General features: G+C 38.0%; 1 long non-coding RNA gene across 1 annotated transcript; it reads left to right on the top strand.

Annotated features, from left to right (window-relative positions):
- The first annotated feature begins 7,816 nt into the window (after positions 1-7,816).
- LOC138105766 (uncharacterized) lies at positions 7,817-15,807 on the top strand. The gene is made up of 3 exons (XR_011148669.1): positions 7,817-8,067; positions 8,522-8,599; positions 15,617-15,807. It is a non-coding gene; the product is annotated as an uncharacterized lncRNA (long non-coding RNA).
- Positions 15,808-27,989: the final 12,182 nt, after the last annotated feature.

Here is a 27,989-nt window from a genome sequence, read left to right as displayed (position 1 = left end):
ATGCAACAATCTTTTTTGCTGCAGGTATGTGAAGTACTGCACATGGAGCAGAGGTGAGGAGACTGTGTCAGGTATGTTGGGTTAGAAAAGCAGTGAGGAGATAGATGCAAAGGTCTGTAGGATGCAATAGGAGTCAAGGCTTTGCCCACCACCTTGCTGTCAGGACATGGTATATTCCAAAATACAGTCACTACTGTATTTTGGAAGAAGGGAGAGTTTAAGTGTATAAACACAGGCTGTGTCATACCATATGGCCTCAGGCTAAAGAGACCCATTTCTATGACTCAGGTGTAGTGAATGCGATTTAAGAGAATAAATCAAGAATGATGACATAAGTTTGGTGAAGCAAGGAAGCCAATGTTGCTGGCAGGAAGGGCACAGCAATGTGAAAACTAGGCATGGAAAGAAGGAACATGCTATATGAAAGGAAAATGAAGACTGAAAAAGACAGAATGAACAAAAGAATGAAGGGAGCAAGGAAGAAGAGGGAAAGAAATAAAGAGACAGAGAAAGGAACAAAAGGCAAGTGCATATTTCCAGGTTAATTAGCTTTAGTTTATTTATTCACATGCATTTAGTATATTGCATTTCCTTGGTACATGGCCCACATTCTTATTTAGAGAGAAGGAGATGACAGAATAATGGGCAGCAGGGATTCACACATTACTTCATCCATTACTGGGCATGTTACTCTTTTTTTCAGAGGTTTATGCATTTTTTAAAACACCATGCCCCAGCAGTACGAAATTCTGTATTTAAATTTTAAACAGAAGGATTGAGTGAATTTAGGCCTGCAATCTTGACACTTCCTTGTTCCTCTCTGTATACAAGTTCAGACTGCCATGGCTGAATCAGGAACCAAACAGGATATTTTCAGGAAAGCATCAAGGGAGAGTGAAGCTATTAAAGGATATTGTCATGCTGTTGAAGAATATTTTCATGCTTTTCTGAATCTGCTTGTAGTACTGTCTCTCAGTGATCATTGTGCTGTCGTTATGGTTTAAAAGCTTGACTCTAATTCTGTCATAGATGGCTGTTATTCAGGTGAATGGATTTCTATTCTAGCTTGTTTGATTATGGGCTTGCCAAACTGTTGAAGAGGGTTTTAAGTTAAGTTTGCTGGGGGAGTGGAACCTCAATCCATCCAATTTAAACTGGTTTAATTCAAGAGACAGCAAAAGATTCCCTGAGCCTGAAGAGGGATCACAGGCCACCGGGAGAGCACCTGAAGATCAGCACAAAGGAATCCCATCCATTCCAGTCAGAAAGTCAGCTTCACCAGAGGCCCAACTTAAATGCCTCTACGCAAGTGCACACATAACACACACTTTTTATGAGGTTTTTGAACATGTGGGGATTAAGTCAAGCAGTGGATCACAAGGAAACCAAACAGGAAGATCATCTTAGAATGAAAATTGTTGTATATAAAAGAAGTAGTCTTTCACTAGCTACTAGTTTCCTTGCCTACACAGCAAGACTCTACCTCCGAGCCTTTGGTGAAGAGAGATGTCACAGTATATAAAAATGTTCTGCAAGTGTAGGGAAAAAGGTTCTTTGAATTTCCTGTTCTAAGCACTATCATTGCAAGTAAATCAATCTAGATGCTTCTCTCTTCTTGTTGTCCTTTTTCTACAGACCAGGTCTGAGAGCCTTTACTAAAACTGAGTCTGTAATTTTCACTGTAGTGTTTCCAGGAGGTAAAATCTAGCAGAATATGATGCTACTAGAAATAGTACTGTGGACTTCTTACTTATATCTTGCTTCTTGCTATCCAGCTACAGTAGGAAAAGGAGAATTAGTTGAAGAAAGCTTTACCAAGTCTGTGAGTTGGAAACATCTCCCGCTCCACAAACTTTTACAGAGAGTTTTATTTCTCATTGAACTTGTTGAAATGTCATTTAACAGGCATTTACAGAAGAGAGATCTGAGAAAAGAGCACAATCAAGGATATTAAAGAACTTGAATTCCTACTAAGTATTTATACATTAGATCTATCCTTCCTGAGTTATTTACGGCAAAAAATATTTTTAACTGAAACGTATTGATGTCTGGATAAAACTAAAGTTAAAATTTTTTATGAGTAGATTTGCCAACTAGGGTGTTTGTGGATCAGTACAGATGGATTTGAGTGTATGTAGAGAAAGAGTCTTTAAAATATAAAAGCAAAACAGATCTAAAATTAGTTTTCATTAGTGTTTTCTACAAAAAATTTGGTTTTTGAAGTGTCTTCTGATTTCTCCAAAATGACAGAATAGGCGCAGACCTCCAAGCATATGAAACTACAATTCCTTCTAATGGCTATAACAAGGTTTTTTGTTCTGCTTCTGTGATTACCATTCATTTAATAAATATTTCAAATGCACCATTGTAAAAGATGCATGGAGATGAAGGAGCAGAACTTGTTATACCCTCTTGCAGATCTCATCTCCTATACCTGGCCCCAGTGGCTCCAGTTCAACTCTTTTGGTGACAGATGTATTGGAGAAGATTGCAAGTCCAAGGCATCAGTCTTATTCCAGGAGTAGGTCACTGAACTAGTCACCCAGAAAACAATGTCTCCCTTGCTCCATCATCTGGCAAACTCTGAATCTTCTGGGTCTGTCTCTGGGAAGGAGTATTATTCTTTAATTTACTACCACCCCCCTAGAGAGCTCATCCAGGATTAATGGATATTTGTTGAGATTTCTTGGAGTATGTGACAAGCTGTAGTGGCATTTTTCAAGACCTTATTGAGTTGACTTGGTGTTTTCTCAGAATAATGATTATTTCTTACAGGTATATAGCATGTGAGCGTGTACACTCTGAAGAGAGGCTCATTTATGGGAACTGGAATTTCTTTTACTTCTGTGCATCCACAGCCCAGCCTCCACACCATCTGTACTAGTGTATCATTAGTAAATGCACTGATACTGAGAGCAAAATATCCTTCTGCTGACAGCTGGCTTCACAAAGCTGTAGAACAGGGAAACAAATAGAAAACCTGATCTTGTGGTTAAGCACCTGCCCATGAGTTCAGAAGTGCTGTTTAAGCAGTATTTTGTGGTTCCAGTAAGTATTTATGATGCAGAAAATTTTCTGTGCATGTTAAACTGAACTGCTACCAGGAATAAATAAAATTTTAATTAATTTAATAATATCAAGATATCACTTTGAGAAAGCATTTTTTTCCTCACTGTAGTGATACTTTAGGCATTTTAGAAAAATTTATTTAAAACACCAGACATACAATGATTTCTCAAGGTGGTATAGAAAAAGGTTCAGTTTTAATTTTGGAATGGAAAAAATTAAGTGATAAATTGTGAAATATTTTCAGGTGAACTACTGATCTAGATTAAGGATGAGTTTAATTGCAGTATTTTCATACAAAATATTCCTACAGATGCAATAGCCAAAGTAGATGACTTCTAAATAATAAAATTGATACTCTTGATAACATTTTCATTTGGAAAAGCATTTTAAAAATATGTGGCAACATTAAATGGTATTTTACTCATAAACCTAAAACAGTGGCTTAGTCTTTTTTACCAGCTGCTGCTATTTTTTAATGAACCTCTTAAGAAAAGCACTCAGATACTGTAAAATATTGCTTAAAATGCCATTTTTTAGAGCTCAAACTATAAAGAGGAGGCTTGGGAATCCTGGACTGAGTGGCAATGCCAAGGCACCCAATGACAGCACAGTACACCATGCAGATATTGTCCATGGAAAGGTTATTTCATTTTGGTCATTCAAGACCTCACAGGATTTTCTTAAACAGCTGTAATAGTCATTTTAAATAAAAGAGATGTTCACATGAGAAATTCTGACTGCAGTTTTGGATAAAGGCAAGGATGTGCATAGTAGCTGATGCCACGTGGGAGCTGCCTGAAGCCTCCTCTGCTGTGGTGAGTTGCGATCTGCAATGATTTGGATGAGGTGATCCCACAGCCGTGGGGCACACAAAGTACAGCACAGTGCAGGCCTCAGCCTGTCCATGTGAACTGTGATGTGGATCACCAGCTCTTTCATGTACAGCAGTCTCCTGGTCAGGACTCCTTCAACTAACAACACTGTCTCTAGAATCCAAGACAATATTGTTGATAGTCTCTGTGAAAATTAAACCAGTCCATATTTGCAAAATTGACAGTAGGTGAGTATCATGGTACATGATAAATTTGTCTAAGTTGCAAATACAAGAAAGGATCTCGAGAGTGCCTTTGGATTATCCAAGGCTGCTGTAAATAAACAGCATTTGTGTGATATAAATGGAGCTGTGATGATGGCCACCAGTGAAAGATCTAGCCCTGTGACTCAGGCTCCTTTACCCCGTACACACACTAATAAAAAATTGATTGAGCAATAGGAGTCCTTTGGAACTAGCATTAGTTATGTTTTCACAAAAGCTTAAATTTTAAACTAGGAGCAAGAAGTAGAATATTAACTGTCAAAATTTATTATAATCTAATTTGTTATTGCTAGTTCAACTCCTTTTTGGTAAACTCCATATCAGGAATGGAGGGAGGGAGAGAGAGGACACAAGAATTGGATGCAAGGATCTACATAGAAGACACAAAGGTTCATATGGAAGAGACAAAATTTTCCTCTTGGACATGAGTACTCTTGCTGTGGTCTGGTAGCTTTTTGCTTCTCTGATGTTTTGCCTTTCCGGGAAGGAAGGTATTTTGCCTTTGCTTAGGCTTGTCACAAAGAACTTTTCTGTGGTCTAGAACAGGTGAGGTTTTTGAAGGGTTATAAGCTGTCTCCTCTCATGAGGTCTAGGAAGCTGAAGCAGACAATCAGCCTGGATGCTGACTGTCACCCCAAGACACAGGCCAAGGAAATGATCAGATGGATGTTCACTTTCTTTTCTGTGATCTCCTCTGTCACACTTGTCCTAAGCAGGCTGTGGTGAAACTATGTGCTGAACACAACCTTAGGGCTCCCCTATGGCAGCACTTGCTACAGCCTTCCAAGACAGCTGCAGAAAGCACTTTAACTGGCAGTGCAGAAATTTAAAGCCTTTTGGGAAAAAGTTTCTCCTTTTTGGAAGTTTTGTTTATCTTAGTCTGCAAAAACTGTTCCAGTACATGTAGCTGTAAAGCAATGGTTGAGAGCAGATTTTGCCACATACTGAAAAACTATGTATGAGACAAGGAGCTATGTTCACATCCTAAGCAGGCTTGTCTGACCTTAGGTTGTCAGTAGCAAACTGACATATTACGCCAGAAAATCTGAGGACTTACTGCTGCTATAACTTCCTCCAGGAGAGAAATGGGCTTTTCCCCAGCAGTTTCTGGTGGATCAGTAATGTCTCTCCTCAGATATCCTCTTTTTCAGGGGCTACTTTGGGGAAATTAAATTTACTTGCTCCCTAGTAAAACTAAACTATTCACTGTAGCAATACAAAGTACTTTTAAAACGCAGATCTTGAGGTTTGATCCTCACTGATGAGAGGAATGTTAGGTGGATAAATTCCTTTCATTAATTTTACACTGATGAATAGACACAAACTGGCATGTGGAAAAGACAGGTGGTTCAGTGCAGAGTACTACAAACAGTGGGTTTGTTCTGGTTCAAGAAATCAACAGAAATAGTGCAATTTGTCCCTCCATAATATATCTTAATTATGTGGTGCATATCCTGACCCAAGACTCCAGAAAACACACTTCCCTGTAGAAATCAGCATCTTTTTAGTTACACAAAATATGTTTAGGTCTTTTCTCATGGATGTGGTTGAGAACAAACCTCTGCAGAGATTTCACAGAAAGGTAATAAAAGGTAATGATACTTGTGTTTGAGTTCTGTGGTCAGTATTACCATAAGTGAAATACATCCTTTACTTTTACGATGTGAATACAAAAATATATAGCAAACTTCAGGAATATTTACTTGAACATTTCCAGTAATTAATTTGCTCCATGACTCAGGCAGACGAAAAAAGTTGTATTGTTTTTTTTACAGAAACACTACTAATACTGTCACAACTATCTAGATTTTTTTCTCCCATTGTAACCAGAGAAACTATAACAACATGGCTACAGCTACACAATAGCAACAAGACTGCTTTGAAAAATCAGACAGGTATTTTCCAGGTATCCAGGCTCAGCTAGAGCTTACAGGCCTGTGTACCCAGTCACTGGCTGTTCTGCATGTACTCTACTGCTATTAAGAGAGAACTCTCAACAACCTACATGATTGATGAAATAAGATGGAGAACATGTAAGGCTTACAGCAACTCCTGCTAGTAGTGATGAAAATCATGAAAGAGCCTTTGATGAAGGCCTTTCTGTATTTATTTGGTTCAGATGAAGAGAATAATTGAAGAAAACATATTAAACACTGTAGAAAACATATTAAAAACAATCCAAAAACCCTCCACAAAACCTCAAAGAAAGCACACAAAATTTAGATTTTGACAAGCTGCACACAAAAGCATCCTTTTGTACAAGGAGCAGGAATCCCCATGCTCCAGTGTGACAGATGTTCTTAGTAAAACAGAAAATAAAACAATGCCCTCAATTCCATCATTTTGGTATTTTTCATATGAGTTCACTAATTACGCTCTGTGGGAATAACATTGCCGCTTGATTCACAAGCTGATGCAGTCTGTGAAAATGCTGCATTGGCTGGTGACTGCCTTGGAAATGAAATTTCTTAGGATAATACAAATGTCTGGGTTTGTGTGTAAAGCCATACAGCTAAGAAGTTTAAAATTACTAGCTGCTTCTTTAACACTTTCTTGCCTGCCCACATCAAGTTAAAAATGTCAGGATGAGAGGTAAAAATACACATGCCATTTCATGTTTCCTTCTCCAGATGTAAAATGTATGGTTTTGGGCACCTAGGAAGATGCCTGACTACTCTATGCTCTCATCAACTAAGAGCACTCTGTGAAAAAAGAAGTGATTGGTATCAGCTGAGATGATGTATGTGTGGTTGAAAGGAGCTTCATGAGACAGGGAAGAAACTTGCCACATTACACAAATGGGCATCCTTCATTGTGGTTGAAGCAGTGAGCAAAGTGAAAGACCAGGACTCAGAGAAAATTGAATGCTTTCTGTGTACCCAGAGTTTACACTAATCAACTGAAAAAGGCCAGGGCATGATCTGAAGCACTGTCACATAAGCAACATTGCTCTGCCTGGCATGATTTGATCTATGCCATCTATCACACTCTCAAACAACATTTCAAGGACACTGTTGGTTCAAAGACTGTGCTCCTAATATAATAAATGGATGAGGTTTCCCTTTTCAAGGAAGGGCAAGAAAAATGTTTATTGCCCACATGGAAGAGTAAGATGTAAGGTGACCTAGTTGAGTGATGAAGGCCTAACCATGCCATCAGCTCCTGGGGAATGCTGGGGACCAGGAAGAGCAATTCTAATTACTGAAGATGGATGGATGAGTGAGTTCTCTTGTAGCTCATATATGCAAAAGTCTCTTGACCCAACACATAGGGCTCTGAAATTTCTGATTAAAAATCAAGTAGGCAAGGAAATTTCAAACACTAATATTAGACCTTTTTGCATTTTTTAAAATTAGTATTTGGGATTATTCATGGAAATCTTTATTAGATGCTATAATTAGTTTGGAAAATTGCGCAGATGGATCTAGACCCATGTGTTGTGTCCACTTGCCAGAGGGAGACTGAAATTGCTTTGGTATTTCTTCTGTTAGAGCTGAGAATGTTTTGGCAGGCATTTGGGAAGGGTGTTCTTGCCACAGGGTTTTTCGTCCAGAAGTTCCCATTACAGCCATCTAATCTAAGTTCCTGCAGCCTCCTACAGCTTAAAATACCCTACGTGACATGCATTGCTTTTGTCAGGGCCTGAGTGCACCAGTGCCTGGCCTTGACCAGCCTCACCTGGGGCCTCTCCCCAGGGGCACCCATGGGCCAAAGAGCCCCTTACAGCATTTCTCAGCCTGGGGCTGTAGTCCCTGCCCCACTGAGACTGCAGAAATGCTGGTCTCAGCTGCCCCTTGTCAGAAACTTGCATAGGCACCCAGACTTTTCGTCATTCTTGGCTGCCACTCTTGGGGCTTCCTTGCTTGTTTCACCCTGGGGACTGTGGAATGGAGCCCTGGAAGGTGAGACCTGTGTCTTGTTCATGTTTACATGCTTTGTCTTCAGGTCCCTGTCCCTTAATGAGCAGACAGCCATTGTCCTGATAATTTTCAGTCATATGCTTGTAAATCACAGTATAGATTGACTTTTCCTTGCAGTTATTGCGGCATAAATCAGGAGTGATATAAAGAAAATTATGTGATCTTCGCCTCTATAAAACCACTGTGTGCTTTATGTGAAGTCCCAAATGTCCAATTTTTTATTACTTGTGTAACTTTCTTGTCTAGTTACCACAGAATCTATTTCTCCCTTGATACAAACACCTGAATGAGAGGATATACACCATATTTTATTAAGTAATCTTTAAAGGCTTTGAATTCTTTCATGTTGCATGGTGCAGAGAAATAGAAAAGGAGGAAAAATGAAAACTTGGCATAAACTTCAAAAGTTGAGTCGAATTTTGAATCTTGCCTACAGGAGGTAAGAGCTGGTTGAAGAGCTCTGCAGCCAAGTTGAGAAACTCTGGGAGGAAGTGAGCAGACCACACAGGATTAGGTAAGATGAAAGAGAGCTTGACAAGATGACTGGTACAATCCTGCAGACACAAGCCCAAGTCAGTCTCCCATCAGTGACACTTCTATTCCAGTAACTCCCTTGCACAATTCATCTTTAGAGGTCCCTTCCAACCCAAACTGTTTTATGATTCTGTGACCATGAGGAAAAAACAGCAACTGCCTTTACCAAAGCAAATGTGATTGTATCTGTCTAACATTTTAGCACTTTATTTCATGAGGAGGATTAGACAAGATATTAGGAAAAATTTCTTCATGGAGAAGGTTGTAAAGCACTGGAACACACTGCCCGGAGGAGTGGTAGAGTCACCATCCCTGGAAGTGCTCAAAAGCCATGTGGATGTGACACCTAAGGACATGGTTTAGAGGTAAATGTGGTGGTAGTGCTACCTTGAAGGCAGATGATCTTAAAGGTCTTTTCTAAATTTAACAATTCTGTGATTCTATGGTACTTTGATACTAACCACCTGCTACTCCTAAATTTTAAAGGCCAGTTGTATTGAATACAGGTAAGCTGCTTTGTGTGCATAGAGAAGCTAATTATAACATTTGTAAACCCGAACCCCACTAAAGATATTTTATAGCTATATTACTGATCAAACAGATAATATTTAGCAGTATTTCACAGCAACTGTTCCAAACATTACCATTATACAGGTACTTGCATTCTATATCAACAAAAATATTTTCTGTATGCAATTCTTTTTCGCATTGTTGGAGATAGGTAATAATCCTAAAACTCTTAAGTTGCCTGATTTAAAATACAAAAGTATGTACCTGATCATTCCAATATAGTAGAATGAGTTCCTTCTACACCTTTGAAAATGTCTCTTCTGCTGTAATGAATGAGCCATTAAAATCAATGGGGTTTTTGGGGGGTCCCAAGTGCTGGAGAGCTAGCCAGAGTAATGACACGAACACCGATACGATTTGAGTATCATTCTGCCTTTATTGTTCAACTATACAAGTTCATATCTACTTTTGCAAAGATTCACACTCAGTCCCTCTAGACGGCCTCTAATCCACGGGAGAGACAACCAGTGTATTGCCAAGGACTTTCAGGGCTGCCTGCAGCCAGCTGCTTTCCAGGGTTGCCTGCAGCCAGGGGGCAGTTCAGGGGTTTTTCCTCATCAACCCTGGGTTGTCCAATTTTTCCAGGGGTATCATATGCCCCTGTTCCACAAGGAATCCCTCTACAATGGGCCATTAAAACAGCTCTATAGACAGATGAATTGGTTCCAAATAAGTACATCAGAGAATTTGCCTGTTTTTCTTTTAATCTGATTGCCATTCTTTAAAAAAGGTTAGAAAAGTCTTCTTCATTTACTGATGGAAGTTTTCTGTGGGAAAGGCAACTAGGTTATTTGATGTTTTCCAGCTCTCAGGAGCTCTTTGCCTTCTGGTTGACTTCACACCTTCTCTCTGTTGGAATGCCAGATACTAGCAAGCAGTCACTGTTTCTAATCCCGGTTCTCAGGATTGTTTGCAATTCATGGGGTAGCTGTCTTCAAAAAAAGGTCAGGTTACACTTAGCTATTTCAGTTCTGCTGAAAATTAATTCTCTGCCATCATTCCGTGTCAAATAATTTATGGATTCTCAAGTGATCTTGATTACATTTGGTGTTTTTAATTCAGAATTGCATGTATGAGGCTGACATTTGTATGACTGCTCCTTGAGTATAACAGAAGTATCCTCATGAGCCATCTGAAGCCACCTGTCTCCTGAAGAAGATGAAGTGTAGATCAGTAATGTACACTATGAGGCTGGAAATTGCTAGAGAAACCAATGGCAAAGTCTCCTCCAGCAAGAAAAGCTGTAGAAGGTTCTCTCATATTTTACAGAAGCAAACAGATTACTTGAAAATCATAGGCACAAATACTCACTGCCCAGTCAATCTGATACTCCATTAATATGCACCAGTGGTGGTATGTTCTGTTAAGAATAGCAGCTCCAAGGATTTAGACTGAACACTGGATAAATTGCCTAATAAGCTATCAATACTGCAGCAGAGCAAATGCAGGACTGGTACCAGAATGCCACATTTTCACAACGAAGTTGTGCTGAACTTAGCTCAATTCTTACTCTAAGCAAGAAGTCTGCTGCCTCTTTTCACACCACACAGTAAAATCTAAGCATACATTTTTTATGAAGGATACAGCATAAATACTTGAAATTAGCCCTTTAGGAAGAAAAAGATATTTCCATCCTACATAGCAGAAAAATTGTGCAAAAATGAAAAAATGAAATGATATACATTTACACTGCTGCTAGAAAACACTATAAAAAATGAAAATATGGCAATAAAATGACATGAGGTTTCTAATTTTTCCGTCTAAAACATGATGTACAATGTTTGTGAGGAAAAAGTAGTTTAACAATTTGAATGTATTTTTCTTTCATCAATTGAGTTATAAACAATGATGAATAAGATTAGTTGAGAATTAACTAATTCTACTCAAATTATAATTTTAATATGTAAATGATGTATTTTCCTGTAGTATTCACCATATCAATTTATTCAAAGTTGGGTTTATCTGTGAATCCTACCACCTTTTCTCCTAGCTCCACCTTTTTTTCTTATCCTTTTTCTTCCTCAATTTTATTTTTCTTTTTTGTTTTATTATTTAGAAAGGCCTGCTATGAAGTTATCTTTCTTGCTGCAGGTTTTAATTTCCTGACATGCATAAGTTTGCTAAAATAATAAGAACATCTGTAAGTCAGACTAAACACAACAAAAACTAGATACTGTCTGCATTCGCTTTTCATTTTTCATTTTTCCTATGTTTCACATCTATTTAAATAGATAATTATTTATATATTATAAATATATAAATAGTTCCTACTCAAAACATTACAAATGTGATCAGCATTGAATTGATGATTCAACTAATTAGGGAACAAATACCAGTTGAAAATACTTTTTTCTGTTTATGATTTATTTCTAATAATGTCAAAAATTGAAGGAAAGGCCCATCCCCTTTTACCAGCTGGAGTGCCTGGCTGATAGCTCAGCTGTGAGCTTTCCAGGCCCAAAGACTCAAGGGAATCTGAACAATTACTATCACAAATGGGATTTGGATGTTAGCTCCTCAAGAGCAGTTTTCCCACTTGAAATCTTTTATGAATCACATATTTATGCATAAGTTCTGGGTTTTCCTACTTGTATTTTTGAAGAAGAGGACTATCAGTTGTTCAGCTTCTAATTCTCAGAAGTCTGGGATTTTTGCCTTTGTCAGAACTTGCTAGACTTATCTGGAAGACTCCTAGAATCAGTAGTATTTTGAAATTTGGCAAAAGAAATAGCTTGATTTTTTAAAAACTGAGATATTGAGGAGTTTCTCCTCTGTGGAAAACATTTTGATTATATATTTCTCAATTATCTTTCTCAGTAATAGAGGAGTGATTATTCCCTTTCAATTTTTTCATCATCCCTCTAGAAAGTAATTTTGGATCTTGTCATGTATCCTTTTTGCCTCTGTGATCAACTTCTCTGCAGTTCTAATTGATTCTTTGCTATGATCTTAAAAGGTGCATTGGTTCAATAATTGATTTGTTCTTTGTATGAACTCTCTAAATATCTGTCTGGCTTTGGATGAATTTTGATAAGCATTTGAAAGAGCAAAGTTTACTTGAAGGTTCTGAAATTAAAACTCCCATACCAAAAGATAAGCAAAATTGAGTTTTTAATATATTCAATCTGGGTGTAAGGATAAGTTTCATGTAACAAATCTGAGAGAAATAGTAGCTAGGATAGATCTCTAGGACCAAATAATTTTAGTACTTCTAATTTCAGTTATGGCAAACAAGGGGTGTATACTTGCCAGCTGATTATAGTATGTGTATTTTGACAGAACCGACAGCTCAATTTTGATAACTAGGTAAAGAAAAGGAGATGGAACATATATTTGCTTTTCTGAGTATTGGGAAATACATTTAAAATCAATGTAAGCAGAAAGGAGGAATTCAGACTTAATTTTAGGGGGTTTCTTATATTTTAAGTGTTTTATTACTACACAGAAGAAACTTCATACTAATAGTTGTATTTCATCTTGGCCTCAAGAAGATGATGGTTAATTGGGTAAAAGATTATTAAATCAGTAGGAAAGAGAAAACAAATTAAGAAATTAACCAGAATTATTCAAGAGAGACTATTCTAAAGTGCTTGGAAATGAGCTATGTGAGTCAGGCATGCCTGAGTTCTATTCTTGCTTCTTTTTTGATGACTGGATTCCCATAGTCAGAAAAGACAAAACAGGCAACTTCATGTACATACATATATATATATATATGTAGATAGATAGATAGATATAAAATGAAAAATTATAAATATATTTTTATACTTATAAATATACATTAAATAATAGAACCATATATCATGTCAAGCTGGAAGGGACCATACGGACAATCCGGTCCTACTCCTTGCTCCTTGCAGGACAACCTACAAACAAATTAAGGGAGTCATCCAGATGTTGCTTGAACTTTGACAGGCTTGGTGCCATGACCACTTCTCTGGGGAGTCTGTTCCAATGACAGACCTCTCTCTCATTGAAGAACCTTTTCATAATGTCCAATCTGAGCTTCCCCTAATGCAGCTTCATTCCCATTTCCTTCTGTCCTCTCACTGGTCAACAGAGAGAGATCAGCACCTTCCCCTCCACTGTCCCACACTGAGAAAGTTGTAGACTGCAATGAAGTCACCCCTAAGCCTTCTCTTCCCTAAGCTGAAAAAGTCAAATCACCTCAGACACTCCCCTTAAGATTTGACCTCAAAATCTTTCATCATCTTGGTCACCCTTCTCTGGGCACACTCTGATAATTTGACGTCCCTCTTCCACTGGGCCACTCAAAACTGCGCACAGTACTAGTGGCTGAGACTGTACCAGTGTGGAGTGGGAGAATCCTCATCCATGCTGTGTTAGATGCACCCAAGTCATGGCTAGCCTGCCTAGATGCTAGGTGACACTGCTGACTAACATTCAACTTGCCATCAACCACTGCTCTTCAGTCTCTTGTCCCCCAGTTTTCATGAAGAACCAACATTATGCCATCTTTAGTGGAGAATCTGGTACTTGCTTTTGTTAGATTTCATATGATTGGTGATTTCCCAGCTCTCTAGTCTATTCGGATCTCTACGTAAGGTGTTTCTAACCTCGAGGGAGGGTACAGCTCCTCCTAATTTAGTATCATTGGCAAACTTTCTAAAAAGGCATTCCACTCCTGCATAAAGATATTTTAAAAAATTAAAAATCACTAGCCCTAAAATTGAACCCTGGAGAAGCCCATTAGTGACTGGCCACCAGCCTGATGTACTCTCATTTGCTATAACTCTTTTAGCCCAGCCCATCAGTCAGTTGCTCACCCAGTATATTACAAACTAGTCTAGCTGTATGCTGAACATTTTGTCTAGAAGAATATAAAGAGTTACTGAAGGGTTCCAGCATATAAAGAGTTGTATTTATATATATATATGCACATACACAAAGACTTACTGGGAATCTCCTCTTATGAAAGATAAATAGATTTTCCTACTTATTTTATGCATTTGTGATTTTTTTTTTTTTACTACTTATGCTTATTTTCAGTTATAAGTACAGATTATAAGTTTGCACTGGACCACTCCACTCATATTTTCCCAGGTAATCTAAACCAAATTTTGACCAGAAGAGGAGAAATCCATTTTGGGATGACTTCAGAGGTTTGCTCAGCACTGAGATTAAAATGAAAACTCTAAAATTCTTTTCCTTATGTATTGTTTGTAGTCCATCTGTTAAGACTTTTCTTGTTGAAAAACTATGGCTTCCATTTGGATCTCTTTGTAACTGTTCTGGGCAAGTTAAAGTAGGCAGCAGTTTAGCCTGGTAAGTGTCCTAGAAGTGGCAAAATGGCTTTGGTCCCATTGTCTGTTCTACCCAGCAGAGACTCATAATGCCAGATTTGTTGCTGGGGGATGTGTTGGACAGTCACAGTGAGCAGTAGGTAATTCTGGGGCCACAGCCAGCAGGACTAATTGTGTCTCCCAGCTCAAAGTGCCCCAGGAGCAGAGGAACTCTAGCTCTCCATCTCTTCTTCTGACCCCTGGAGCAATGCATTTAAAACGTGCCATTGCTGCTGAAAATTTATGCCAGCTCTGATTCTCTCTTCTATGACAGGATAATGTGGCAAGGGATTCACAAATGGATTCCCTAAAAATAGTGTCCTAATTAAATTTGCATAAAATATTTTGGCTTGTCTGAACAATGTTGTTGGATAGAAGGGAAGTGTTGTCAAACTTTAATCTACCAGAAAGAAAAAAACTTCTCTGATACAATAGTCTCATAAAAGTTAAGAAGATGAGTGAATCATTTCTACATTGTGTACTTCAAAACTTCAGTATCATTGCTTGTCTCAGTATCTTGTGATTAATACAGGAATTTACCAGGTGAAGCAATACATTGAATTTTTGATATCTTCCAGTATTAGGCTCATAGCATCAATCCAGTCCTCCACAGTTAATGGGATAGCTACTTAGAAATTAACTGCAGTGACATCTGCCTTAGATTTGTCTGAATGGACTTTGAGTTGTAAGAACATGTATATCATAATCATATAACCTAATCATTTTATTAACTTTAGGATTATCCTAGTTCAAAGACCAAAGCAGTCTATAGTATATTTTATGTCTGTTTACCGTTATGTTAGTTCAGGAACCAGATAAATGACTTCAGGAGTTTGGTAGGTTATATGTTATTTAAATTTAAGCTTAATTGCAGTATTAAGTATTGACTTAAGTATTTATTTCTCAGAAAGTTCTATGCCTCTGAATAATCTGGATGGCCAGAATGTGGGTTACAAATGCATAAGACTCAGAATGTCTCTGCAGTGCATACATAATGGATATGCCATATATGTTTTATATCTAGAATCATAGAATCCTTTAGATTGTACAACCTAACATTGCCAAGTACCCCACTAAACCTTGTTCCTAAGTGACTCATCTACGTATCTTTTAAATATCTCCAGGTAATTCAACCACTTCTCTGGGCAGCCTGCTTCAGTGATGGATAACCCGTTTGGTGAAGTCTTCATAATAGCCAATCTAAACCTCTCCTGATACAACTGAAGGCTGGCTTCTCTTGTCCTCATCCTTTGTTCCCCACTGCAACAAATAAAGGATGAAGATTTTCCATAACCATCCTTGTGCTGCAAATATATTAGAGAAAAAATTTTATTGGGTTTTGGATGTTTTTATGGTTTTGTTTTGAATTATTTTTGGTAGCAACCATATTAATTCCTGTTGGTCTTTGGTCCTTCTGATTTTCTCCCTACAGAATCTCAAGTTTGTAGTCCTCCTGAGTGGCTTTCCCCTTCTTCCAATGGTCATAAACTCTCCTCTTTTTCCTGAGTTTTAGAAAAAACTCTTAGCTGGTCTTCTTCCCCATCATCTCATCTTTCAACACATGGGGATTGTCTGCTTCTACACATTTAATAAGTCCTTCTCAAAAAATTTCCAGTCTTTCTGGACTCCTTTGCCCCTTAAGACTGGCTCCCAAGGGACTCTCTCAGCCAGGGTCCTAAACAGGCCAAAGTCTGCTCTCCAGAAGTCCACATTAGCAGTTCTCCTTATTCCCCTCCTTATTTCTCCAAGAATTGAAAGCTGTCATTTCATGACCTCTATGCTCAAGGTGGTCTCCAGTCACACTCAAGTCCTTCTCTGTTTGCAAACAGCAGGTCCATATTAGGAAAACATTTTCTGTACAGATGTGGCATTCACTCTGTACGGGTTGAGAGGGCTTGTCTGTAGTTTCAACATACCAGTTTGCTAAATTCCAAGAAGATTTTTAATGTCTTTGGCAAAATACTCAAATTTCTCTCTTTCCAACATGAAGAGAAAATGGCCAGCAGAGGTAAAGACCAAACAACCCCAAATCTCATATCAGATGGATTGTGATCCTGTTCTATTTAGGACTTTCTAAGTGCAATACCTAGGGAGAACAATTTCACCCCTTATTTCCTGCACTGTTTGTTAGGATTGGTTAGCTTCTATTTTGATGTGTTGTACTTCAGTGGGGTTTTGTCCACATATTTTACTTTTAAAAAAAAATCGAAGCAAGTTTTAAATTTGAAGTTACTGAAAGTTAAAGCGCTTTGACAGCTTGAAGATTGAGCCTATATGTAGGCAAAAACGTAAAGCTGCTTTTCACTTTCTCATGTTTAACTCCATAGCTGGGTTAAAAACCTACTGCCACTGAGAATTGTTCTCAAGCAGTCTTTGTTCTCTTAAAGCTTAGCATCAGAAAGTTGGTATAAAGGATATTCTTCTACCTCAGAATATTCAGTTCTTTGGAAAAAGATTGTATCTGTATCAGCCTCACCATAATCTCAAAGCACATTAGAGATAAAGGCCTTTTATGATCATTGATAGAGTATCTCCATGAGAACAGGTTATTGGATTGCTTATAATTGCATATTTCAGTGTGCATAGATATAATATATTTTGATAAGGCACTTCATGATGTCTGAAGCTTCTTTTTTCAAGATGCAGTAAATCTTACTTTCCAAAGACGACTTAGACTAGTTGGTAAAAAGCAAGAAGTCATTAAGAGTGACAAAGTATGCTATATCTACAAGAAAGTAAAAACTGTCCTGTGTGAATATAAAACTAAGTTAGTTAAGAGCATTTCTCAGTATATCACTGAGTATATCACTGACTTCATATGAGCCATTAATTCTGGCTACCACAAACACAACTAGAATGAGGTGTGGCAATCTGAGCAAAATCGAAATTCATTTGCCTTCAGTAATATAGGATATAAGCTTAATTGCTGTCAGGTTGTTCCATATATAGCAACTGAGAGCAGAATCCCCCTGATTAGAAAAGTCATAGAATGGGTATTTGATTGTTTTTTATTGCTGTAAACTTAATTCTTTTTCTCTAAATACTCATGGGCTTCATCCACTATAAATAAACCTATTTTTCAATGTGATTTTACTGTTAGATAGCAACTAAACATGGTGTTGCCAACTGCTCTGACTTTAACATGCATTTGGTTGCATTTGATGATTTTTTCTTAAAGCCTCAGCTCCTGAAGATATAAGATTGCTGAGCAATCTTAGCTTTCATTATGAAAAATGTGAACACTTAGATTTCATAGTTGTAGAGGGAAAGCTTGAAAATGAGAAGCCTAAGGCTTATAAACCATCCAGTCTAACAAAAAAAAATCTAAAATATTTTTTTAAAATCTCATTTAAATGAGCCTCATTATTTCAGGTTGGGGTGGAAAGGGAGGAAAAAATGAAGTATGGTTTTGAATGTAAGAGGTTTATAACACTGAAAATATAGGCACAATTTTAAAATATGGTTTCATACTCAGCTTTCTTCTCTGATGTTTCTGATACATTGCTGATATACTCACTGTTTTTGAAGTGACCTTCAACAGCGAAAAAATCTGGGTAAAAGCATCATGGATTTTTGATCACAGAAAGCCTTCAGCTGCTGAAGAATTGCTTTCTAAAATATTTCTGATAGCTTAAACAGGATTTAAGAGGTTTCTGCATAAAAAAACTTTCTGCTTTCTGCATAGGAAAGCTCTGGTGAGGACTTAGCTGGAGCACTGTGTCCAGTTCTGGGCTCCTCAGTACAAGAGAGACATGGACATCCTGGAGCGGGTCTAGTAGAGGCCAAAGATGATGAGGGAACAGGAGCACCTCACTTAGGAGCACCTCACTTATGAGAAAAGGGTGAGGGAGCTGGGCCTGTTTAGCCTTCAGAAGAGGTTACTGAGAGGGGACCACATCAATAAATATCTGAAGGAAGGGTGTCAAGAGGATGGAACTAGGCTCTTCCCATTGGTGCTGAGTTACAGGAGAAGAGGCGATGGCAGAAACAGGAACACAGGAAGTTCCACCTGAACATGAGGAAGAACTTCTTTACTGTTAAAGGTGACTGAGTACTGGAACACATTGTCCAGAGAGATTATGGAGTCTCCTTCTCTGGAGAGATCCAAAAGCTGTCTGGACACAATCGTGAGTAACACGCTTGAACAGGGAGGCTGGACTAGACAACTTCCAGTGGTCCCTTCCAACCATTCTGTGAGTCTGCTTGAGATCTAAAGCAGAAAAAACGCTGCTCTTTTTCCTTACACCCATTGTAAAATGAAAGTCTACACTGGAGTATGAGGATGGTTGAGTAACAGCATGTTGAGTAACAAGGGATAAAAGGGATAGCTTTCTCTTTTACTTACCTTGGTTGTTCATATTAAATGCAGTGCTCATGAAAGCGCCAGAGTTTCCCACAGTGAGTTCAGACTTTACTATTCATTGAGGTTCCAGTCCTGAAAAGTGCAGAGCAGTGGTGCTGAGGATGCTCAGTTACATTGGTTGGTACTTTGCAGATTTAGACAGTAAGAATCAGCAATGTAAATTTTTCCATATTACTTCTCATTTCTCCAAGCTGGAACTTTCAACTTTTGATTTGACAAGGCCATTCTGGAATAATTTTACATAGAGTATTTCTTTCCTCTCTTGTTTACTACTCTCGTCTGTCTGCGACAATCTAGTCTTGGCTATTGAAGATGAACAGTATTTGTGTTAGAAATGAAGCCAAGTGTAGCATTGCATTTTATATACTGTTTGCTGACAATGGAATCATGAAAACAGAGAACTCACTATTAAAAAAAAAAGATCCAGAAGTTGTTTAATACTTTCAGAAGATTCTTACAAAGGAAAACTTTTTCAACATGTTCATTTGTATGAGAAAAGAAAAGCCACAAAACCTTGCAAGAAACAAACAAAAAACCAGCACACTGGGACACAAAAGGAAGAGGAAACAATACTCTGTCAAAAATCTGGCATGACAGACCACAGCTCTGGGGTGTTCTTTTCTTGGATCATGTTAAGAGCTATTCCAGGACCTTTCCCAGTTGCTTATTTTCAATATGATTCAGTACTCTGGACTTTAATTAGTACTGTAAAAATGTTGATAAAACACTCTGGCCATTTAAATACAATTTTCATCAGAGATATTATTCACTTTGTTTGATTTATTCCTTTTCAGAATACTACAGTGATTCTGCATATTAATAGTGAATAATGGCTTCCATAATATCTTGGATGACTTCTCACTATGTATTTGCTACACTCTAGCCCCCCCACTGACGGTAGTGATCAAATTCATAAGAAGATGAGCAACAAATTTTGGTGTAATTTCTAAATCACAAAACTCTTAAGGGAATTGGGCAAAATCCGGCAGCCCAAGAGAGGCAATGCTGCCACACCTGCATGCCCCCCAGTACAGCTACTTGCAGGGTTGAGCATGTATTGCCCGTAGGTGCACACACAGAGCACCACGTACTACACAAACTTGCATATAGGATTAGAGAATCAGTGAATGTTTTGGGTTTGAAAGGCCCTCCAAGAATCACCTTGGTCCAACCTCTCTGACATGGGCAAGAACATCTTTCACTGGGTCAGATTGCTCAAAGCCTTGTTCAACCTAGTCTTGAACGCTTCTTATGATGGGGCATCCACAGCTTCTCTGGGCAACCTGTCCCAGTGCATCAACAGCCTCATAGAAAAGAATTTCTTCTTATGTCCAATCTAAATCTATTCTCTTTCTGTTTAAAACTGCTGTCCCTTGTCCTAGAAGCCATAGTAAAAAGTCTCTCTCCATCATTCTTATAAGTCCCTTTTAAGTATTGAAGGGCCGCAACCCCTCGTCTCTCAGACTTTCCTCATAAGAGAGGTGCTCTAGCCCTCTGCTCATCTTCATCACCCTATTCTGGACTCGCTCCAGTAGGTCCCTGTCCTTATTGTGCTGAGGATGACAGAGCTGGATGCCTTACTCCAAATGGGGCCTCTCATGAGAGAAAAGAGAGGGAGAATCACCTCCTTCACACTGCTGGCCATGCTTCTTTTTGCACAGCCCAGGGTACGTTGGCTGCCACAAACCAGATTCAAGGACTGAAAATTTACCCAGAAGCATAAACTGGAAAAAGAACAAGATCAGAAATAAATGTTTGATCATTTGTCTCCTTGTATAATGTTTCAGTTGCCTCGTCTGTATACCATGCACTAGTTAATCGATTAGTTGTTTCAGTAATGTGAAACAATTAAAACAGCTTTGGTACATTCACAACAAAAAGAAGAGTATTTACCATAAAAATCTTCGATCCGTGGTTTGACTTTGATTGGAGGAGCTTGTCTTTGTTATGCTTGAGCATTAAGTTTCTTCAGTTTTCTTGTGGATTTTCTTAAAATTTAGCATACCTTAGCATTTAGGTGTCAGGAGCTGTATAACATTTCTCTTTGGGAAAGACATTTTGTATGGTAATGTTTACTAAATGCATTACTATATATACTGATGAATGAATATAAATAAACTGTAGCAATACAGTCAAGGGATACATTGCTTATTTATGTGAGAAACAAACTCACAGAGAAAATGGCTTTACTTGCTTCTTCCTGGGAAGGCTTATGATTAATTCACTGAATACAGGCAGCTGTGGGGAAAAGAGTAGCATCTCACCAGAAAAGTCATCAAAATCTGTCATATAAGAACTCAGTGATGAGAAGAAATTTTTGATGTTTTCACAGCTAAACCCAGGGTATCTTAGTTCTATTTTAGTTATGCTAAAATAAAATAATTATAAATATATGTGTGTGTGTGTGTATAGAGAGGATAAATCCAGAAACTAAAATCTGAAAACTGTTGTGGATGTGGGAGAGAAATTCTGCTCTTGAATTCAGGCCCATGCTGTATGTTTTATGGTGAGAGCCGTAAGGGCATTTGCACATTTTTCAGGCAGATAGACGTTTCCAGAAAATCCCCAAAGAATCTACTTAATCTCCTAGGAATTTTATTTTTTCCACACAGAAGATTCTGGGCATTCAAGCATTGCTATTGTGTGCAAAAACTTCCAGTTGTTTGCAACTTTGTGAGGCCTGCTTAGTTTCATGTGCCCTACCTCCTTCATGCAGGTGTAATTGTCTACTTGCTTTTGTGACTTTCTTCACTGCTGTCTGGGTGACCAGACTGGAAAGGTACTACTTGCCAGTTCAGAGTGGCATGTCTGTCATGTTTGCACTCTGATGTCTGGAGGGGGCCTCAATTCCAGAAATTCTCACGGGGATAACTCCCATACTAATCCAATAAAATATTATTATTGGCTTCTGGTTTGTCTCTGTATACCAGCAATCCAGTTGAATCTTTCAAAAAAAACTAGATATGTTGAGGCAACCTCGGAAATGGAGAATTGTTAAAGTAATAACAACTATGTGCTGAGATTAAAGAAGGGGTTTGGAAGATACATAACATTTGTCCCCCGAGGCATTTTAGATGACTGATTGAAAGAACTGCAGAATTGGAGCTACAATGATTTTACCTCTCTTGTTCATCAGACATAATATTGTAGGCACAAACCCTAAATTGGACTATATTAGTAATTTTTCTTTTATTCTTTACTGTCTGTACTGTGGTAGCACTAGAAGGCGAAGGCACTTTGAAAAAGAAACAGCAGGTGACTCCTTTCCATGAGAATGCAAGGAGTATAATAGATTTTGGCAATTTACTCTTCAAAAAGCTGCACGTTCACACAGTAAGCATTTGTTGTTTTAGTAGAAAATGGAGTATAACAGTTAAGGAACTGAGGCACATACAGTCTTGCTGATTGAGGTAACATTTTAGGGAAAGTCTCTGTCAGACACTAACCCACTAGCTTCCTGAAATTAAGTCAATATTACAGTGTCATGAGCATGGAATATCTTAAGGCAACTTCTTTTCTAAAGCAGAAAAATCATCAGATTTCAAACCATGGAAAGTGACAGATAACGTTAATGAGTAAACATCTAAAATTTTTCAAAAGTAATTTCTATGTTGGAATGTTCAAAAGATAGGTGGCATGACAATCATGCTCATGGCTTTCCTTTAGGAGATTTTTTACGTACCTCCACAAACTGATGATCACTTTTCAAGATGACGAATAATCTAAGTCTGAAATAAATCTGAAATGAGTGTAGCTGAGCAAAAAGAGTGGTTTCCATATTTTACAGTAAAATCACAAATATCATCATTTCTGTGAGGAAGTTTCTATTAATTTTCCGTATCTTAGGAAAAACACAGTGGTCAGAAAATGAGCTGACATTTAATCTGGCACTTTCAATTATTTTCTATGTAATTAAACTGAAATCAAATAAAGAGTTATGCTTGAATTATATTACTACTTAAATATATATTTTTAATCATAGACACACAATATATTTTCAACAACTTAACATAACAAAGATGAAAATTATATCAACATATTAAGTAGTTAGCATGATGGCAATCAAAAATAATATCTTTCCAGGATATGGCGGATGAAGTAGAAATGTTACATTTCTCCACACTGGGATTCCTTTTTATACTGAAAACAGATATTCTGAAGATAAATTGAAGAAATAATGCTCTGAAATATAAATGTATGGAGAAAGTGATAAAGTAATAAAGTATCAATAAAAATATTTTCTTCTTGTTCACAACTGAAAATATAACTTACAGTGGAACAATGTAGTATGATTTCAGCTGGGACACTAAATTAATAAACAATAAAAACTTTTCACCACCAGTAAACTCTTTGAAGTGCTGCCTCTAACACAAGCATAGGATTAAGAGCCCAGCACTTGGAGTCATGTGATGCATGTTGTAATAAACCTGTCAAAAATTTTCCTTGTCCAGGAAGTAAAAAAAAATTATGTATATATATAACTTTAAAAGCCTGTAAAATATACAGGAGGAATATATGTCATGAGTGAAAATTCCTTATGTAGGGAATGAAAATTCAGAGAGGACTCATAGAAGAGTTTGATAATGAAGAGAAAACTTATGCTGGGCCAAAACAGAGCTTTCAGTCTGCTACAGATTTATGCAGTTTCACCTTAAGCATTAATGTTTTGGCTGGGTGATGCTCTTTGTGTCTCATTATTCATCCTCCCTTGGGAAAGTAGTCCAAATGAGAAGCAATTCTTCTGTGGCTTCCTTGCTGCTACCAATCCACAGCACTCCATGTAACACTTTGATGGAAAAGAAGTAACAGCTAATTACAAATCTGGGTTTTGGCACCAAATTTGGTATTCAGTATTTATCAGTCCTCAGTCAGAGAGAAATGCACATATTACAAAGCTTGCAAAATTGAGGCACAGTGTTGCAGACCAGATATCAAAAATGGGTATTTCCCTGTGGCAGTAACTGCCTTAGAGCAGGAAGTACAACTGGAAATTGAAGAGCTAATGTGAATGCAGTGTCTGAAACAGGAGTACCTTAGTCCATTTCACGTTCATCCCAAGATGATGAGAAGTTAATTTACTAGGGCCTCAGGCCAGACCTCCATGCCAAGGAGTCTTAGAAAAATGAGCCCCACACCTGGACCTACAATGATATTACTGGTTTCAAAGCTGGTCCCAATGACCAGTGAGCAGTGAGTCAGCGGGTTGATTGCTTTTTTGACAAGAGAATTTTTGCCAGGAATCTGATCTAGTGGCAATCTAGGATTACAGCCAGATTAAAGCAGCCATTTGGGAACATTCACGTACTATTCTAGAGACTGACGACCTAATCATTTTGGAAGCTTTCAAAGCCTTCAAATGGAAAGTTTGAAGAAGTGAAAAACTAACCGAAATTGGCCTGGTGAACTAGTCTGATAGTTTACAAAAAAAAAGGAATGCTGAAGCAGTTTTCCTCTAGGAGCAGTCTGACAGAGAACTAAGTCTTAGTAGAAGCAGTCAGTCTGATTTTTTTTGTAGGTGTCTCTGGTTTTCTTACCAAGAGTAGCCCTTAAGTTTAAGGGGATAGCCTAGAGAGAGAAAGCTAAGCACAAAGCTGTTCCTCACTAAAGCAATTATTTTCTTGCATATATTTGGAATTGATAGATGACATTAACTCACAATAAGACAACAAAAGGTTTTGAGTATAATTTATAGGGCCAAAAACATACAACATCCAAAGGGACATACTTCTAGCTTGTGCTTGAGAAGGAAGACTCATTTGTGGCATACGCATAAATAGATTCTGCTAGTGCCTCCTTAGGGTTTTATGGTGCTTAACCTAGGTCTTGCACCACTGCAAAAGCAAAATACAATTAAAGTTACGGACATCTGGAAAAAAAATAAAAGGTTTTGTTGCAGAGAATATGAGAAGATAGGTAAGAAAATACACTGGATCATGAACTAATAATCACAGGGAATGGGAACAGTTCTAGCAGATAAGTGGGAAAGGGTGGCTGGGGTGCACAAAGCTCAAGGTCTTTAATATGCTGCAGTATGTTTAGTCAGATTTGGAGCTCCACTCAGACTACAGCTTGAAGGAATGCTTAAAAGTGTGGAGCTGATAGCAAATGTGATGAGTAGGTGTGTGAACAGATCTTAAAAACTTGGCTGGAGTGAGCTTAAGAGTTTTCTTTTTAGAGCTACTTTGAAGGAAGGCAAATCAGACTAGTGCTTGCTATTTATCTGCTATGAAATGCTTTCTTATTGTTGTTAGCCCAGATGACCAGTTGGAGAAGTAAATTTAGTTGGCTGAGGGAAAGTGAAAAAATCCTTTGCTGTTTGCCCCTTTTTTAGCAACTTTATGATGACTTGTCATAAGCTCAGGAGTAAGAGAGTTTCCATGGCAAAGGAGTTTGGTTGTATATCAATCTTTCATTTATATGTAAATGAGTCAGACACAAATTATATTTAGTGGTGTGGCCTATGTTTTTGCTTATAATTTATTCAAATACTTTAATACAAATGAATACAAAAAGCATATTCCAGTCTTATAAGTACATGCAAAATATGAAGTTATTATGAACTTGAAATTTCACTCTTACAGTCTGTCCTGTATTATGGAGCGTCACTAAAACTTAATGATGCGGTCTTTCACTACTGTTTTCTTTTGCCTGGAAATAAACACAACATCCTCATAATTACAGATAAGAGATAAGAGAACAAGTCTTACTATCTAAATGTTGCAAATAGTCATTAACAAATTTATCTTTCAGTGCTGTGTTTCACTGCTTTCATTGCAAGCTGCATTTGTGAGTTTATAACGTGAATGCTAAAAAACTTTGTCTTTATAATACACACGACCCTTCTTTTGTGCCTTCAGTCAACAAAGAGAGAAGTAATCGGTTTTTCTTCTCGCATTTAAAAATGCACCATGACATATGACTACAAAGACATTGCTAGATTTAAATTTTGCTCTATATTGTAAGAGTACAGGTATACAATATAGGTATCTATTTAAGAAAAGAAGTTCCCATGAGTAGCATTTCAGTTTCTTAGACAATATCAGCAATGTTACCTATGTAACATGTGTGCTTAAGAACTCTTTAACTACTTTGAGCATTTTTTGCCATCCCTTTCTGGGCCTAGACTGATGGTTTTCCACAAATCAAAAAATACATTCCTCTTCTCTTAGTTCTGTGGGTCCCAGTGATGTCTACTCAGCACTGAACCAATGACAGGAATGAAAATAAAGTCTATCTGGAAATAGATAACCTCCACTAGCTTTTATCTTCATTGCCCTTACAGGTTGAATATGTTGGTCTCTTCAAACATAATCTCTAATATTTTCATTCTGAGGAGAAAAAATAAATATTGCCTAATTCTATCATGGCTATTGCTGATAAAAATAAATGTTACTGCGTAAATGAAGAGCTACAGAAGAGGAGGGTCTTCAGTGTTCTGAGTCAGAGTGTCCTTCAAGGCTGTGTTAGGACCTGGAACTGAAGGTGAGGGTTATTGAGGTTCTGGTTGATAGATTCCTTAGGGCAGATTAGAGTGGAACAACAAAACCAGTGGTTTTTAAAAATTTATATATATATATGTGGGATTTATTTTAGAAAAATTTGGTTGCAATGAAAAAGAGGTATGTAGCTGTTTTAGTTATTATCTATATAAACATATAAAGATGTCACCTAAGAAAATATTATATTAGGAAAAGAAAGAAAGAGATAAAGAAAGGATAAAAGTAGCTAGCAGAGAGGAAAAATATCATGTGGATCAAGCGAGGAGACTTGATTGTTGCAATTTTGATGGTCATTGGTTGAAGTGATGGTTGCAGTCTTGACCTGTCATGGGTGGGGGAAGCCCACAAAACATAGGGTTCAGTGGGTTAATATACGTTCAAGTTCAGGTGGGAATGCCCAGATACCTCCTCGGGGAAGTGGAGGGGAGTTTTATGCTGTCAGATGTAACACTGTGGATCATGTGTAGTCCTCTGAGAGGTGAGAGGCCCAAAAATGAGTGTCTGGGAGGCACTTCAGGAGTCTTTGATGGCTTACGACACCTATGACATGACAGCTGCCTCTCACATGAGCATAGTTGAGCCAGTTATGCCCCATGGGAAGGGATGAATGCCTTCAGGCCTATGTGTGAATATCCTCATGAATATGAGTGTCCCAGTACCTTGAGGGGGGAAGGAGTTTTACAACTGAGTCAGCTGTGTAAGGGAGTGTCGAAACTGATCGTGATGAGGGTGTGGGTTCGGTCGGGCCCGGCCGGAGATGGACGGCGACGAGAGATCTCTATAAGCAGGTCTTTGGAGCATGCAGTTTATTGCAGAGGGCGTGGGTACAGAGGCACTGCTTAGAGCTGCCAGCTGCAGCTCCAAGCAGGCCCAAGGTGTAAGAGAGGGAGAGAGAGTGAGCGAGAGAGCTAAGAGCTAAGAGAGTTACTAAGAGAGGTAAACTGAGAGAGAGAGAGAACTAAGAGGTAAGAGAGACGAATTAAGAGGAGAGCTGAATTAAGAGGAGCCGCGAGGTCCTTGTTACAATACAATAAATCATCTTCTGTAGTGAATATTCTAATTCTCACTAGCCAATCTAATACAAGGTACAAATCCTATAGCATTTACATACAGCCTATAAGAGTTCTTACATTACCATAGAGTGTTACATTTTAACTTCTAAAAACTACTCCTTGGACCCCTTCTGCTGAGCTAGTAGGGTCTGCTCTGACCCTTGGACCTGTCTGCAAGCAGAGGGTATTGTTCAATCAAGAGGGGATTACCTTCAGCCGGCTATACCATTGTTTTCTAGTTGTTCAGTAACTAAGACTCTATATCTCAAAGATGGCCTTCATTTCGATGTCGCTCACAGTTTTCATATTCCCAAAATCTTTTGTTAGGCAATCATATTTATAAGGCTTTCCTGTTTCATCTTCCCCAACATCTCCCCCGTTCTGATGAACAACTAAGATATTAGATACAGTCCTACTCGTTATTTTTTGCACACACTGAAGTATACAAGGTACTGCTACTAATACTATAATTATTACTACTAGAATAATCAAGCCTATTTTACAGAGTTCCCTTAGCCAAGGTGCAAAGCTCCAATCATCAAACAAACTGTCTAGCCAAGACGGGTCATCTGTTGTGATTTGG

The sequence above is a fragment of the Aphelocoma coerulescens genome, chromosome 2 (assembly GCF_041296385.1).
Source record: "Aphelocoma coerulescens isolate FSJ_1873_10779 chromosome 2, UR_Acoe_1.0, whole genome shotgun sequence".
In the NCBI taxonomy this organism is placed as follows: Eukaryota; Metazoa; Chordata; class Aves; order Passeriformes; family Corvidae; genus Aphelocoma; species Aphelocoma coerulescens.
This window is presented reverse-complemented; position numbering and strand designations above follow the sequence as displayed.